This window comes from Hylobates moloch, unplaced genomic scaffold (assembly GCF_009828535.3).
Source record: "Hylobates moloch isolate HMO894 unplaced genomic scaffold, HMol_V3 SCAFFOLD_3, whole genome shotgun sequence".
In the NCBI taxonomy this organism is placed as follows: Eukaryota; Metazoa; Chordata; class Mammalia; order Primates; family Hylobatidae; genus Hylobates; species Hylobates moloch.
In genome coordinates this window covers 30063702-30079764 of record NW_026652278.1, presented here as the reverse complement: position 1 = coordinate 30079764, position 16063 = coordinate 30063702, and the positions used below count along the sequence as shown (strand labels likewise).

The 16063-nt window shown below is 52.6% G+C and overlaps 1 protein-coding gene and 1 long non-coding RNA gene across 3 annotated transcripts in view; one reads left to right on the top strand and one right to left on the bottom strand.

Annotated features, from left to right (window-relative positions):
* Positions 1 to 16063, top strand: part of NEURL1 (neuralized E3 ubiquitin protein ligase 1) — a 112832-nt gene that overhangs the window by 7062 nt on the left and 89707 nt on the right. The window lies entirely within an intron of this gene.
* Positions 1 to 16063, bottom strand: part of LOC116484002 (uncharacterized) — a 37917-nt gene that overhangs the window by 21336 nt on the left and 518 nt on the right. Inside the window, exon 2 of the long non-coding RNA XR_004252423.2 lies at positions 14264 to 14325. This is a non-coding gene — a long non-coding RNA (uncharacterized LOC116484002). The remainder of the gene's footprint in view (positions 1 to 14263; positions 14326 to 16063) is intronic.

Sequence of the window (16063 nt, the reverse complement as noted above, 5' to 3'; positions counted from 1 at the left end):
TTTAGACACTTTGGAGGAAACTTGCGGTTCTTTGGGGCCGGTGTTTCTCAGAGTGAGGTTTTTCTACTGCCTGCATCAGCATTAGCTGGAAGCATGTCTACCGTGCAGGTTCCCAGCCCCCAGCTCAGACCCGCTGACTCAGAATATATTGGGGATGGGGCCCTCAAACCTGCGCGTTTAACAAGGTCCTCAAGATCTGAGAACTGTTGTGACTCTGGGGACTCAGAACAGTCCTACTCTTGCATGCTTGGAGGAGATGGGATGAGGCTTCTCAGAGGAGGAGAGCCCGGAGTTGGATGGGGGAGATTTGGAGGGGAGCTAGAAAGGTGTCTTGGTGAGTGGGCTGGCAGCAAAGGCACAGAGGCAGAGAAACACAGGGTGGGTTCAGGGACGGTGAGCAGTCCTCTTGCCTGGATGCGGGGTCCCCAGTGGGGAGGTTAACAGGTCAATCTTTGAAGGTAGGCTGGGGTCATATCTTGGAGGGCCTATGATACTAGGACGAGGAGGATAGATTTTATCCTGTAGGCATTGGGAGCCACGGACAGCTTTTAAGCAGGATGCATGTGGTGATTTTATTTCAACAGCACCAGCGGCAGTGGAAGGCAGGCTGGGGAGAGGAGGAGATGAGGCATCTTGAGCTGCTGAGAGGTTCACAGAGGCTGTCAGCCTTCTGTCCTAGGCCACGCTGAAAGGGCTGGGTGTGACAGCCAAGCTGACCTGCTCATCTGGAGTTCCCATGGGCAAGTCTGGAAGCACTTCCAACCCACAGCTATGGGCAGCAGGACCATTGCTCATAGGCAGGGAAAAAAAAAAAACAAAAAAAAGAAACCAGCAATGAAAGGATTTTTAAGAAGCCCAAGTTCTGATGCTAGGTGTATTCATGTAAATAAAGTCATTTAATCTCCCCATAAAGGAGAGGCAGGTATTATTCCCACTTTATTATTATTAAAAGGAGAGGTAGGTATTATTCCCACTTTATTATTATTAAAAGGAGAGGTAGGTATTATTCCCACTTTATTATTATTATTATTATTATTTTGAGACGGAGTTTCGCTCGTCACCCAGGCTGGAGTGCAATGGCACGATCTCAGCTCACTGCAACCTCTGCCTCCCAGGTTCAAGTGATTCTCCTGCCCCAGCCTCCTGAGTAGCTGGGACTACAGGCGCCTGCCACCAAAGTCCAGCTAATTTTTGTATTGTTAGTAGAGACAGGGTTTCACCATGTTGGCCAGGCTGGTCTCGAACTCCTGACCTCAGGAGATCTGCCCATCTCGGCCTCCCACAGTGCTGGGATTACAGGCGTGAGCCACCACGCCCGGCCATTATTTATTTATTGTAGACACACAGTCTCTCTATGTTACCCAGGCTAGATTCGAACTCCCGGGCTCAAGCCATCCTCCTGCTTCAGCCTCCTGAGTAACTGGGACTGCAGGCGCACACCACTGTGCCAGGCTCTTGTTATTCCCATTTTATACACGAGACAGCTGAGACTAATGGATGTGAAGAGTGCTGCCCAGAAACACTGAGCTAGGAAAGAGCAGGGCTGGGATTTCTACCCAGGACACCAAAGCTGATCAGCGAGGAAACTGATCTTGGGGGAGAATTTCTCCATATTAGGACTCTTTTCCTGGGCCCTCTGGGATGGTGTCTTAGTCGGCTTGTTCTGCCATAACAAAATACTACAGACTGGACGGCTTAAACAATGGAAATGCATTTTCTCAGATGCAGAGTCCTGGAGGTTGGAAGTCTGAGATCGAGGTGCCAGCACGGTCAGGTTCCATTGAGGGCCCTCTTCCTGGCTTTCAGGTGGCTCCTTCTTGCTGTGACCTCACATGGCCTGTCCTTGGTGTGTGCATATGGAGTGAGAACGATCTTTCTCTCCTCCTCTTATTATAAAGCCACTAATCCTATCAGATCAGGACCTCACCCCTCTGACCTCCTCATTTAACTTAATTACCTCCTAAAGGCCCTATCTCCAAATATAGTCATATTGGGCATTAGGGTTTCAATATATGAATATTGAGGGGGTGGGTAGAATTCAGTCCATAGCAGATGGCATTTGCTCACTTCCAAGGTGTGCACAGTGAGGCACAGGCATTGGTTCTAAATCACAGAGCCCAAGATGGAGGCAGGACGAGCAAAAGCAGTAAGAAAAGGAGGAAGAGTGAGGATAGGAAGGAGGGTGGGAGCTGGGCACTGCCCAGGGTGTGCCAGGGCCGCCTGTTTCCTGTTAGTTTGTGCCTGTCTCATTCCTGGACCTGCACACCCAGGGGCCAGAGCTGAGGGGCTGCTTCACGCTGAGCCGGTTGCTTTGGCAACCCTGGGCAGGATGCAAGTGGTCTCCTTGGTAACGCCTGGGAAACCTGCCTCAGGGATGGAGGGAAGTGAACTGGCCAGCATCAGGCTCAGTGGCACAGGCAGAACTGGCCCCGGCTGCTGAGACAAGCTGGCCGATAGGAGGGCCAGCTTCCCAAATAGCCTGGGCTGCCTTTTGGCCATTTCCAGCAAATCAGAGTCCAAAGGCCCTGTGGGTCCTGCCTGGCCAGACCAGAGGCACTAATGGGCCAGCCCAGGAAGTGGGAGGTGGTAGGGGGGCTGGGGAGAGGGAGAATATAGCTTCTGGATGACAGATCCAGCTCCAGAGTTTATTAAAAGATGCTTATCAGGAGTCATTCCCTGGATGGCTTTGGGAAATGAGCAGGTGTTGACACTTGTAGGGGGTAAGAGGGCAGAACTTAGAGAAAAAGAAGGGCTAAGAGAAGAGGAGGAGGGAATAAGCAGGAGTCACTGGGAGGCAGGTGGGAGGCAGGTGGGGGGCCTTGGCTTTTTCTCTGCTCTAGTGACAGTTCCAAGGGGAGGTGGGGCTCCGGCACTGGGCTTGGGAACTGAAGTTCTCTGAGGATGAGAGTTGGGGTTTGTGGGATGCACTGATAGGGAGGGTAAGAGGTGGGTGGGAGAGCTCATTTCATTGTTTAACAAACTCAGCATCAGCTGAGGGCCATCAGCCGTGGGCTAGACACCTTCCTGGGCACGTGGATACGGTGAGAAATGCAATAGGTGAGCGCTCACCACTTCCAGCTTACCCTTTAGTGGGAAGGCAGATGGGAACAAAAATGACAAATGCATAAAAAGAATCTGGAGATCACAATTGCTAACATATACGTGCTAGAGCTCATGCTGTTCTCCCCTCCGCTTTTTTTTTTTTTTTTTTTTTTTTTGAGACAGGGTCTTGTTCTGTTGGCCAGGCTGGAGTGCAGTGGCGTGATCACAGCTCACTGCAGCCTCACCCCCCGGGCTCAATGGATCCTCCCTCCTCAGCCTCCTGAGTAGCTGAGACTACAGGTGTGCACCATCATGCCTGGCTAGTATTTTGTTTTTTATTTTTATTTTTATTTTATTTATCTTTTTGGAGACAGAGTTTCACTCTGTCGCCCAGGCTGGAGTGCAGTGACGCCATCTCAGCTCACTGCAACATCTGCCTTCCAGGTTCAAGGTATTCTTCTGCTTCAGTCTCCTGAGTAGCTGGGATTACAGGCACACACCACCATGCCTGGCTAATTTTTGTATTTTTAGAGAGCTGGGGTTTCACCATGCTGGTCAGGCTGGTCTTGAACCCCTGACCTCGTGATCTGCTCTCCTCGGCCTCCCAGAGTGCTGGGATTACAGGCGGGAGCCACTGCGCCTGGCCTGTTGTCGTGTTTTCTTAGGCTCCCTCCTCTTGGTTGTGACAATTTCTCACACTTTCCTTGCTTTTGATGACCTTGACAGTTTTGAGGATTACTGGTTATGCATTTGTAGACTGTTCCTCTATTGGGATTTTTGTGGTGTTCTTCTCATGATTAGATTGCGGTTTTAGGTTTTGGAGCGAAAGACCACAGAGGTAAAGTGCCATTTCCCATCATATCAACGGCACATGCTGTCAACATGACTCATTGCTGTTGATGTTGACCTTGAGCGCCTGGCTGAGGGAGTGCTTGTCAGGTCTTTCCATTGTGCAGTTAAAGTTACACTTTCCTCCCTTTCCATTGCATTCTTTGGAAGGAAGTCACTGTGTGCAGCCCACACTTAGGGGGTGGGGGGGTTACGCTCCACAGGGGTGGGGTGTTTACGTTCCACCTCCTGGAGGCCAGAGGCCCCGCTATCTTTAACAGTTCGGCTCCACTATTTCTTTAATTTCTTACCCAAACAATTATCTCTGGGTAAAGGCTTTGAAGGAGAAACTAGGGAGCTATAAGGGGGGACCTTGACTTGGTCTTGGGGATCAGGGAAGGTTTCTCTAGGAAGTGACCTGAAAATGAGTAGGGGTTGGCCTCAGCTCCTAGATGGGAAGCTACTAGCATGTTAGGCGTCAACTGTTCATTTCTCATCCTTGGCCCCTGCCGATTAAATGCCACTGGCCGCTCCAAATGCCGATGTGCCATTAAAAAAATAATAGCTCTCCTGTATCTTTTTTTTTCTTGTTTTTTTTTTAAAGAAACAGAGTCTTGCCTTGTTGACCAGGCTCTGGAGTGTGGTGGCCATGACCTTGGCTTGCTGCAGCCTCAACCTTCTGGGCTCAAGCGAACCTCCCACCTCAGCCTCCTGAGTAGCTTGGTCTACAGGCACACAATACCAAGCCCAGCTAATTTTTTTTTTGGTAGACGGAGTCTTGCTCTGCTGCCCAGGTTGGAGTGCACTGGTGTGATCTCAGCTCACTGCAACCTCCATGTCTGGGTTCAAGCAATTCTCTCTGCCTCAGCCTCCCGAATAGCTGGGATTACAGGCACCTACCACTACGCCTGGCTAATTTTTGTATTTTTTAGTAGAAACGAGGTTTTGCCATGTTGGCCAGGCTGGTCTTGAACTCCTGACCTCAGGTGATCTGTCCACCTTGGCCTCCCAAAATGTTGGGATTACAGGCTTGAGCCATTGCTCTCAGCCTCGGCTAATTTTTTAATTTTCGTAGAGACAGGATCTCACTATGTTGCCCAGGCTGGTCTCAAACTCCTGGCCTCAAGTGATCCCCCCACCTTAGCCTCCTAAGGTGTTGGGTTTACAGGTGTGAGCCACCATGTCCAGCCAGCCAGCTCTTCTGTATCTTAAAAAGCACCCTAGAGGGGGCAGTACTACCCCAGTTGAGTTGGGTATGGAGGCCACATGAAGGGTGTTCTTAGGAGAAGGAGCCCAGGACTGGCTCAGAGCTGCTGCCGGGTACAGCAGGGCTGAGCCCTGGCCAGAGTCGCCCCAGCCCTCCTGGCCAAGGAACTTTCAGCAGAAAATCATTAAGTAGCTGCTTCCTTGCCTCTCAGAGGTGTCCCACCCCCTTCTCACTCATTCTGTCCGTGGAAGTACATTGCTGGTCACAGACTGTGTGGGGACAGGGGAGGAGGAGGAGGAGAGAGGACCCTTCTTGGGATGGGGGGTTAGAAGAGGGAAGTATGTCTGCTGGCTTACCCGGATGGCCTTCTTTAGCCTTGTTGCCCTAGAATGCCATCCTGGCTGCTCCAGTGGTTGGGATGAGGACGGAAAAGGGAGAATGTTGACAGGTGAGGTTGCTAGGATTAAGATGATGGCAGGTCCACATGCTCTTGGCTTTCACCTTCATCCTTCCCACTTGGCTTGCCCCAGCCCCTGCCTGGTGTCTGCTGAGAGGCTGTTGTTCTCCAGGACATGGGGCAGTCCAGAGTATGTGTGTCCAAGTATGGGTGTCCAGGTGCCCCTGAGAGGGAGAGGAGGAGGCACTCTGGCCCGATCAGGGTAGAATGAGGCTGTAAGGATATTCCAGCTGATTCATTTCATGTATTGATGCCTGCTCTGAGCTAGGCATGGTGCTGGGTATGGAGAATTGAGAGGTGAGTACTGGGCATGGTCTCTACCCTGATATACTCACGGCCCTGCCTTGTCCAGTTCAGTCGGTCCTTATTGGCAGGAGGGTCCTCCTTTCTTCCTCCTCCTCCTCCTCCTTCACGTCTGCTGTCTGCTTTTTTTTTTTTTTGAGACGGAGTCTCACTCTGTCACCCAGGCTGGAGTATAGTGGTGCAGTCCTGGCTCACTGCAGCCTCCACCTCCTGGGTTCAAGTGATTCTCATGCCTCAGCCTCCCAAGTAGCTGGGACTACAGGTGTGCACCACCACGCCCAGCTAATTTTTGTATTTTTGGTAGAGACAGGGTTTCACCATGTTGGCCAGGCTGGTCTTGAACTCCTGACCTCAAGTGATCCGCCTGCCTCGGCCTCCCAAAGTACTGGGGATTACAGGTGTGCGCCACTGTGCCTGGCCCACTTCTGCTTTCTTTTCCTTTTCTTGCCCTGCTCTTTCCAGCTAATGTTCCTTTAAACACATTCTTCCCGAGGGGAGAAGGTCTGGCAGGTACCAAGCACAGGCACGAAGTCAGGCCTGTGCTTGGTGCCTGGTGGAAGGGCCAGTGGCCACTGATTCAAACATCAGAACCCAAATGTATCATGGAGATTGTTTTGCCCTACCTGCTTTCTCATCTCAGGTCCCCTTGGCCCCAGAGTGGGAAAGTGACCTGCCCAAGGTCATACAGCCGGATTGGACCAAGCAGTAACAAGATCCCCAGGCTCCAGCCTTGCAGGATGATGCTCTTAGGAGCTGCTGGAAGCTGACTCCAGAGGAACACCTGAGGGGGGACAAGTGCTGGCTCCAAATGTGATGCAGATGCTCGTCTGCTTGGAGCGTGACGCCTGAGGGGAACCATTGAAGAGCCTTAAACAGAAGAGTGACAGGATCACTTAGATGTGCTAATAGGCTCTTGGGGCAAGAGATGGGGAGGGGTGGAGAGGGGCCAGGCAGGAGTCCACTGCAGTCCTCTATGCAAGGAGAGAGGTGTGGCTTCTGTCAGAGTTGGGCAGGCAAGCAGATTGACTCGGGAGATACTTTAGAAGGTCAACTTGAAGCTCTGGAGGTGGGTCCAGGAGAGGGAGCTGTTGGGGAGCTGCTTGTGCCATCTCTGAATCCTGACATCTGCGGCAGTGGTCGACGTGCACCTGGGGGCTCTGTGGAAGGTCAGGGTGTGCACACTTGGGACCTGTGTTCCTGCCATGGGTGTGAGGTTTTACAGCCAGGAAGAGAGACAGATGAGCAGGCTGGGCAGGCTCTGAGCTGTGGTTCCATCCCTACCCCTTGGGACACCATCAATTATTAATGTCCCCTCTGCCTGTCACAGGTGGCTCCCAGGAGGGCAGAGGCAGCACCTGCGGTGTGATGTGCACCTGGCTTCTTCTCTGCCAGGGACCTGCAGCTCTGCCCTAGCCAGGCTTTCTCAGGTGGCTCCCCTCCCCGTGGGTGCCAGTTCCCAGCCACACACATGCATGCCCCTGAAAGGTGGCCATAAATCAGCCGGGACAGGCCAAGGTTGCTCTGGCTTTCCCAGAGTGGAGATCAAAGCCCCAGACCCCCACCCTGGGGCTCAGCACTTATTAAATTATAAAACTGTCAAGGGATGGACAAGCAAGAGGGACTGGATGGATGGCCCTGTAGTAAAACAGAATGCGGAAGAGTGGCTGAGAACCAGGCAACAGCTGGGAAAGTGGGGAGAGGAGGAAATGCCTGTTTGTCTCTGCCCCTGGGCTTGGGGACTTCTTACAGGGTCAGGTCCGTCGAATTTGAAAAGCATGTAACCAACCCCCCTCCTCTCCCATGACAGAATTCACAGCACACTTTACAGAGGAGACACTGAGTCCAAATTGCCACAGGACTGTGAAAGTCTGATCTTCCAAATCTTGCTCAGATTCTTCCTGGGTCTCTTCATGGGGCCTCTTTAAATCAGCATTAGGGTGACATCCATTCTCAACTCTCATCCTCAGGATACAGCCAGGACCTCTTTCTGTCTCTGAGCGCCCTGACTTCTCTTCCAGCCCCGAGGGACAAAGGCAGATCTTGGACTCAATGGAGTGCCAGCCCTGTCTGGGTGGACAGACTTTCTCACCCATCCCTCCGCAAGTCCCATGCAGGAAACCCCCTCTTTGGAGGGCTGAGAGGGCTTAGCCAGTGCCTGAGAGGGGCAGGAGGGGTTCTCCCTTTCTGAGGCTGGCGTTTGCAGATCTGTGGGACTGAGGAGACCAGCCAGACATGCAGACCCCGATGTGGGCCCAGGGGTTGGAGGAAGCAGTTGGGATAGGTCATGAGGGAGCAGAATGCCACTCACATGAAAGTTTCGGCCTCAGAGGGCAGCCCGCCGGGAAACTAGGGCTCTGCATGCATGAGGGAGTCCTGCCTCCTTCACGGCAAAATGTGAAAGAAGCTGTTTTAGGGATCTTGGGTTTCCTCATCTGATCCCCCAAGTTGAGGTTGTGTTAAAGAAATCAAATACAGGGTCGGGTACGGTGGCTCATGTCTGTAATCCCAGCACTTTGGGTGGCTTTGGCTTAGCTTCACCTCCTTAGCACGAGGCCGAGGTGGGTGGATCACCTGAGGTCAGGAGTTCGAGACCAGCCCAGCCACGATGATGTTATCATGGCTACGATATCAGTGGGTGATAGAAATTTTTCAGCTCCGTCATAATCTTATGGGATCACTGTCTTATATGTGATCTGTCATTGAACGAAATGTCATTGTGCGGCTCATTTCTGTATAAGAAGAGGCTGGATCGGCTTTTGAAGAGAGAGCTCCCTCCCCAAGATTCAGGACTTGTTCTGAAAGTGGAGGTTTTCTGTCTGCTGCTAAGGTTCTCAGTTCCTGAGGCATGAGGTGGTATTTTGGGGTGAAGGTGCTATTTCTGCAGGCAAGATTCTGGGCTGATCTTGAGGCTCCCATTTGGGAGTATGGGTTCCAGGTTGAGGATGAGGGTTCCATTCCTGGAGGGCAGGTTTCCATTTCAGGGTCCAGGATTTGTGACTGTGTTTGAGTCTTGTGGTCAAGAGTCCATTTTGGAGCTCAGTATTCTAGAATTGGGTTGAGGTTCTCTCCTTGGGTGGGGTTTGATGATCAGGGTGGAGGTCTTGTACCCTGGGAGGAAGGGAAGAGCTAGAACCTCCTTCCTCTTCTAGAGGAGACTTCCTGGGGCCATCAGCAGATGAAGGGGCCGGTAGAGCAACCTCTGAGCTGACACCTGGGAGGCCCAGGCTCCAGCCCTGGCCTGGGTGTAAGACTGTTTGTGGGTAAGTCACTTATAAGCTCTAGGTCTCTGGCTGCAAGCTTTGGCCGGACAGTGATGTTGACTCACAAAGCACCATCCATGTTCACTTGAGCTTCCCAAAATGACACTAATGGTGGGCTCTGTAGACACCCACGGCCACTGCTTTGCTTGGTGAGTCAAATCCATGGTGACAGGACTCAGGCTGCCCTGGGCACTGCCAGCTTGGTCCAATTAGTGCCAATTGGATCTTAACGTGTGCTGAGCGGCCCCTGGGGAGAGTGAGCACACATTGAGTGGGACACATTAAATCTGGGTCCCTGGGGCTTGGCGTGTGGCTCTGTGGAGCGGGAGATGGGCCAGGTTGGGCCAACAGCTCCCCTCCTTGTAGGCCAGCTCTTACCAAGGCCAGGCAGTGGGCAGAGACATGTGGCAAGCCGGGTTCTGAAGGGGCCCAGCTGTCTCCCTTGTGCTGTGCTGAGGGGCTGGGACCCAGAGGGGCTGTCCTTCACCCCTGGTTGGGCTGACCCCTGCCTGAGAAACATCTGTGTTTATATAGGACTGCCACCCACACCCCTCCTCTGTTTCTCTCTCGCTACCTCCAATGTGGATCCTTCTCTTGGAGAGCTAAAGTTGCTGGGAAGAAAAAGTTCCATTCCATTTGTCCTGGGCTTTGAGCTCTGGGAAGCCCTCTTCCTTCCCGGGTGTTGCTCAAGACTCCCCTAGAAGTTTCTGAGGCAGGTGGTCTTGGCCTTATTTCCTGGATGTTTCCAGGCCACCCCCGCCGCTGTTTCCCATTCCCACTGCCCAGGTCACACCGTTGCCAGTGGGCCTTGAATGGGGGGGCTCCTGACTTGGCCTCTTAGCCCCCATCCACCCTGCTGCAGGTGGACTTCACCATCTCAGAGGCCCTCTTTGTTTTACCAAAACAGGCGACAGGACAGGAGTGAGTGGGGGACATGCTTTCCAGGTCTAGGGCAATCTCTTCTGTGCTCTGAAATGACATCTTTGGGATAGGGTCCTTTCCCTACAGCTCAGGAAACTCAGGCACTTGAGAAGAGGGGGAACTTTCTGCACCAGCCAGTCTGTCCCAGGGACACAGGGGGAGCTCTGGGTCTGCAGGGACCCCCAAACCCCCTCTCTTGGCCTGGCCATGGAACCTGAGAGGCTGAGAGGCCTGGGGGTCCCACTGGGCTATGGAAACCCAACCCACATGCTGACGCTGGTGCAGCCCAGCAGGCCTCTGGAATTCTCCAGCAGCATCTGAGGGGACCTAGGGTGCAAGGAGGGAAGAGGAAAGGTAGGCAGGATAGGATGCACTGTAGCCAAGGCATAGACTCTGGAATTGGACTTTGTCTTGGCTCCCTGGGCCTCAAAGCTTAACTTCTCCATGTCCTAATTCCTTATTTGAGGTAATGCTTGACTAGTAATAAAAGCATAATAAATATTAGCTATGGTTGCCATCGCTGGGCTCATCCTTCAGGTCTTGGCTTAGCTTCGCCTACTCTAGGAAGCTTTCCCTGACCACCGGGTGGGTTAGATGGCTTCTGCTGTCCCTCTCTGGCTGCCCTGGGCTTCACCATCCTTGCACTGATCACACTAGCTGCCAGGCCTGTTTGCTTGTCTGTATTTTTTACTGTCTCTCTTGCTTACTGCCATATCACCACCACCAGTGCCTGGCACACACAGTAGTCACTCAACTATGTTTTGAAATTAATGCAAGAATGGGCTGATTCTGGGGAATTCAAACTTTTCTTCTATGGGCTCTTCAGGGCTGCCGCAGCCACATCCAGTTAGTTCTCTGTTGAAATGACATTTTCTGAATACCAGGCTCTGGGGCCCAGACAAGAGCAAGATTGGAACCATTGCTTCATTCATTCATTCATTCATTCATTGATGGCACAGATGTTCTTTGGGTGCTCTTTAGGTGTCAGGCCTTGTGCCAGGCTCTGGAGACAGACATGGTTCTGCCCTCATAGAACTTGTGCTGCTGATCACTCGGGCAGAGGGAAGTCAGAGGTCAGAGGAGAGAGTGGTCAGTTAGGCTGAATGGAATCAGGGAGAACTTCCAGGAGAAGGGGTTTGTTTTGAAGAATGGTGGAGAAGTTTGGATGGACAGAGAGGGGCTTTCTCTTGGGAGTGGGCAAGGAGCTGATGGAGGAGATGGAGCCACTTGTGTGTAGCCGTGAGGCAAGGCTGACCAGTGACAGTGTGGCCTGAGGCTGTGCAGCCAACTCACAGGACTCAAAAGCTGTGGGGACCATTGGTCCTGGCTCTGCCAGCCACAGATGGGTGACCTTGGGCAGGGCACTTCCTTGTCCCTCCGAGTGTTAGTTTGGTCATTTCTAAGATGGGAACTGGCTGGGCGAGATGGCTCATGCTTGGAATCCCAGCACTTTGGAAGGCTGAAGTGGGTGGATTGCTTGAGCCCAGGAGTTCAACACCAGCCTGGGTGACATGGAGAAACCCTGTCTCTGCCAAACAAACATAAAAAGGATGGGAGCTGTGCTGCTTGGCAGTTTCCCCAGTGCCCGCAGGGTTGGGCTGGGCTCGAGGGCAGGTATGTGTGGAGGGAGGCTTGTGTGGGAAAGGGGAGGGCTTCAGGTGTCTGTTTTGTAAATAATTAAATTCTTATCTTAAGCTAGTTGTGTCCACACTGAGGGAGGCAGGAGGGGGACTGGGAACAAGGTGGTGTGTTGTCCAGGAAGTAGCTGGGTCCCTTCTCTCCCCTCTTCCCTCCCTCCTGGCCTCCCAGTCAAGGCAGGTGGTGGGGGCCCCTCGGGTCTTCTCGTCTCTGGCTGCCTCACTCCTTCCCCGCGTCTCTGTCTGTCTCTGTCTTTCTCTCTCCCTCTACCTTCTCATTTCTGGTTCCCTGTCACATTCCCACCTCTACCACATAAAGGACCCGCTGCCCCTCTCCACTGACACCTCCCCAGGCCACCGTGGCCACCATCACCCAGTGCCCATCCCGCTTTGCTGCCTGCTGAAGTCTTGCTCACTCCCCAGCAGCCTTCCCTAGCAGCCCCCAGGTCTGCTGAGCCTCTTTGGAGGCCTCAGGGGAGCACCGGCCTCTCCCTTGCCCCAGTGCTCCAGAGACAAGCAGGCACGTTTTCATTTTCAGTGCTTACTACTGGGAATGTGAAGGTCTGTTTAGTCTTGTCCAGCTAACATAAACCAGCCGGAACTGGGCCGTGGCAGGGAACTTTGTTGTAGTTCCCTTATTTGGAATGAAATTCATTGTTTTTCACTGGGAGGCACTGGGGGCTTTGAGGAGGCCCCACTGGGCCCTGCCCCAGGGTGTGGCCTGAGTGGCCTCTCCAAGGCTCACTAAGGTGCCTGTGCCACAGAGGCTAGCCCTGGGATACCTCAGCCCCTGCCAGGTTCACAGACTGCGGACAGCCGCGAGCCACGCCTAGTGTCTCAGGAATGGAGAGTGTCTGGGGTCATGTCCAACTCTGTCCGTTCACAGAGGAGAAACTGAGGCTCACAGAGGAGCAGGGACCTACCCAGATTTACAGGGCAAGTTGAGGCAGGTGGAGGTCTAGAACCCAGGGCCCCTGGTCCTCTGGTTCTCAGACCTCTATACTGTGGGGCCAGCGTGCCTCTGGCCTAGGAGCTGGTGAGGGTGGGGGGTGGGAGGACAGGGGTGCTGATTAATCTGGCTGGAGTGGTCTGCAGCTTGGGAATCCCCCAAGGCCTCTGGGGCAGCCTGGTGTGAGGCCTGGGGCAGTGAGGCCAGGGGAGGGCTGTGGGAGAGGAGTAAGGGGAGGTGAGAGGAGAGGGAGAGGTGTCCAAGAGACTGGGAGAGCTGGGTCTGGCCCTGACCCCGCTGTTGTCAGTGTCACTTTAGCCTTGGTTTCCCCCATCTGTCCCGGAGGCTCAGTCTTTTTTCTTTTTCTTTTTCTTTTTGCACCTCTCCCAGGAGGTCTCCTGGATGAACTGAGTTGGGGAGTGTTTCTTTTTCTTTTTTTTGAGACAGAGTCTTGCTCTGTTGCCAGGCTAGAGTGCAGTGGCACGATCTTGGCTCACTGCAACCTCCGCCTCCTGGGGTACAAGCGATTCTCCCACCTCAGCCTCCCAAGTAGCTGGGACTACAGCATGCGCCACCAAGCCCAGCTAATTTTTTTTTGTATTTTTAGTGGAGATGGGGTTTCACCATGTTGGTCAGGATGGTCTCGATCTCTTGACCGTGTGATCTGCCCTCGGCCTTCCAAAGGGAGTGTTTCTTACCTGCCATGGACTGCGTCCCCGGGCTGGTTACTATCCCTCTCTGTGCCCAGGCTCCTATTCCTTGTCAAGTGGAGTGTGGACTCTCCTTGAGGCCTCTGCTCTCTGACCCCTCCTGCCCCAGCCTGGGCCATCTGCCCCTGGGCTTCTCTTCACTCTAGACTCCTGAGTCTGCAGGGTCTGGCCCCTCAGACCCAAAAGTTTGTCTGGGGAAGTCCTCCTGCTTAGACCCCCAGCCCCGCAGAGAGGGCAGGGCTGGTGGGGAACAGAGGGAGTCGCCCCTGGCACTGTGGCAAGGGAGTGAACTTGACAGGCAGATCTTGGGTTCAAACCTTGACTCTGACATTTATTAACTGGGCTATTAATTTGGGGCAGCTACTTCAAAACCCAGGGACCCTAAGAGCCCCATACATAGGGTAGGGAGTGGGGCAGGAAGCATGCATGCCCAGGGCCACCGACAGGGGTGTGCTCAACTCTAGGTGCCTCAGTCCAGCCTTGGGGCTCTCTCTGGACAGCCCCCTCTCCCCATCCACCTCACCACCCTGTGGCCTTAGCTCTGTCTCAGTCTACTCAAGAAACATCAGGCTGGGCAGGTGGCTCACAGCTGTAATCCCAGTACTTTGGGAGGCCGAGGCAGGTGGATCACCTGAGGTCAGGAGTTCGAGACCGGCCTGGCCAACATGGTGAAACTCTGTCTGTACTAAAAATACAAAAATTAGCCGGGTGTGGTGATGGGCACCTGTAATCCCAGCTATTTGGGAGGCTGAGGCAGGAGAATCGCTTGAGCCTGGGAGGCGGAGGTTGCAGTGAGCCAAGATCGTGCCACCGCACTCCAGCCTGGGCGACAGAGCAAGACTCTGTCTCAAAAAAAAAAAAAAGAGAAACATCAAGTGTGTGTTTAGATATTCTTTCCAGAGGAATTTCCCCACTTCACATCCTTTAAAATAACTTCTCATTTACTCACTTATTCTTTTCACAGGAAACACACAGCTGGGACGTAGGAGGCTGTAACTGACCAGTGTGGGACTGGAAAAGGAAAGAGAGATGTTAGAAAGTGTGGGCCTGGGGAATTCTAACTAGAAGGCCCCTGGTGCTGGGGAAATTAGGGCAGGAGATGCTGCATTGTTTACTATGAAAATTCCAGTCACTGCTCTTTTAGCAGTCCTGCTAGTACATTAGCCAAGGCTGTTTATAAAGGTATAGTAAACTTTCACTTCTGCAAGGTCAGTGAGACACTCATTTACAAAAGATCATCTTGTTGCCAAGAACAAATCACCACCTAGTGAAACATTTAGTTCAGCCATGGAATGAAAGCAGATGACGAATGAACTAGTGTCCACACAGACCATAGGTGTCTTTGGGCAGCGGGAGCTATTGAAAGTTTTAGATTTGCTTTTTGGAAAGATCACGCTGGCTACCCTGTGGAGGATGGACTTAAGAGGGACAAGTTGGGGGACCACTTATGAAGGAAGTAAAGTTGTCTAGGGGAGGGATGCTGAAGCCTGAACTACAGATGTGGTCCAAAGGAGGAAGGAACACGTTTGAAACATATTTAAGAGGTGTGCTTCGGCCGAGTGTGGTGGCTCATGCATGTAATCCCAGCACTTTGGGAGGCCAAGGCAGGTGGATCACTTGAGTCCAGGAGTTTGAGACCAGCCTGAGCAACATTGCAAAACACAATTTCTACAAAAATATAAAAAATTAGCCGGGTGTGGTGGTGTGTGCCTGTAGTCCCAGCTACTTGGGAGACTGAGGTGGGAGGATCGTTTGAGCCTGGGAGGCGAAGGTTGCAGTGAGCTGAGATTGCGCCACTGCACTCCAGGCTGGGTGATAGAGTGAGACCCAATCTCAAAAAAAAAAAAAAGAAAAAGAAAAAGTTGTGTTTGGCAGCACTGATAACTGAATGATGCAGGTGGTGAGGGTGAGGGAATAATCCAAGATTATTCCTGGTGCCAGGTTTTCAGGTGACTGGGAGGATGGTGAACCCATCAGGACCCCAAGCAGAAAGCGGGGGTTGGAGGGAAAGAAGATAGGTTGAGTTTTGGCCAGGGTGTGTCAGAAGAGCCCTGAGATATCCTGGGGGAGACGCTGGGTTGGCAATTCCATGTGAGCTTGAATCTCAGAAGAGAGATCAGAGCTACAATGAGTTGTCAGCAGTGGGTGTCACTTAAACCGTGACAGTGGTTGAAATATCACAGGGTGGACAGAATGAAACCATGAAGAAGGTGTGGGAGAGGTACAAGGAGAATCAGGAAAGGTCAGAGGGCCAGAGAGGCCAAGGGAGCAGAGTTTAGAGGTGTGATATGGCATAGTGCAGTGGTTCTCTAAGGGCCTACGAATTGCCTGGAGAGCTTGGAAAAATGTAGATTCCTCCTCAGGGGACCTGGAATAACCAATACAACTCTGGAAGAAAGAAAAACCTGGAGGACTTAACACTTCCTGATTTATTTCCTGTCCTTTCTCCTTTCTCCTTTCTTCCTTCCTCCCACCCTCCCTCCCTCCCTTCCTTCCTTCTTTGGAAGAAAGAAAAACCTGGAGGACTTACACTTCCTGATTTATTTCCTTTCCTTTTCCTCCCTCCCTCTCTCCCTCCCTCCCTTCCTTTTCTTTTTTCTTTTTTGAGACAGGGTCCTACTCTGTCACCCAGGCTGGAATACAGTGGCGTGATCTCGTCTCACTGCCTGCCTGCCTGCCTGCCTCCTTCCATCCTAACTTCCTTCCTTCCTTCCTTCCTTCCTTCCTTCCTTCCTTCCTTCCTTCCTTC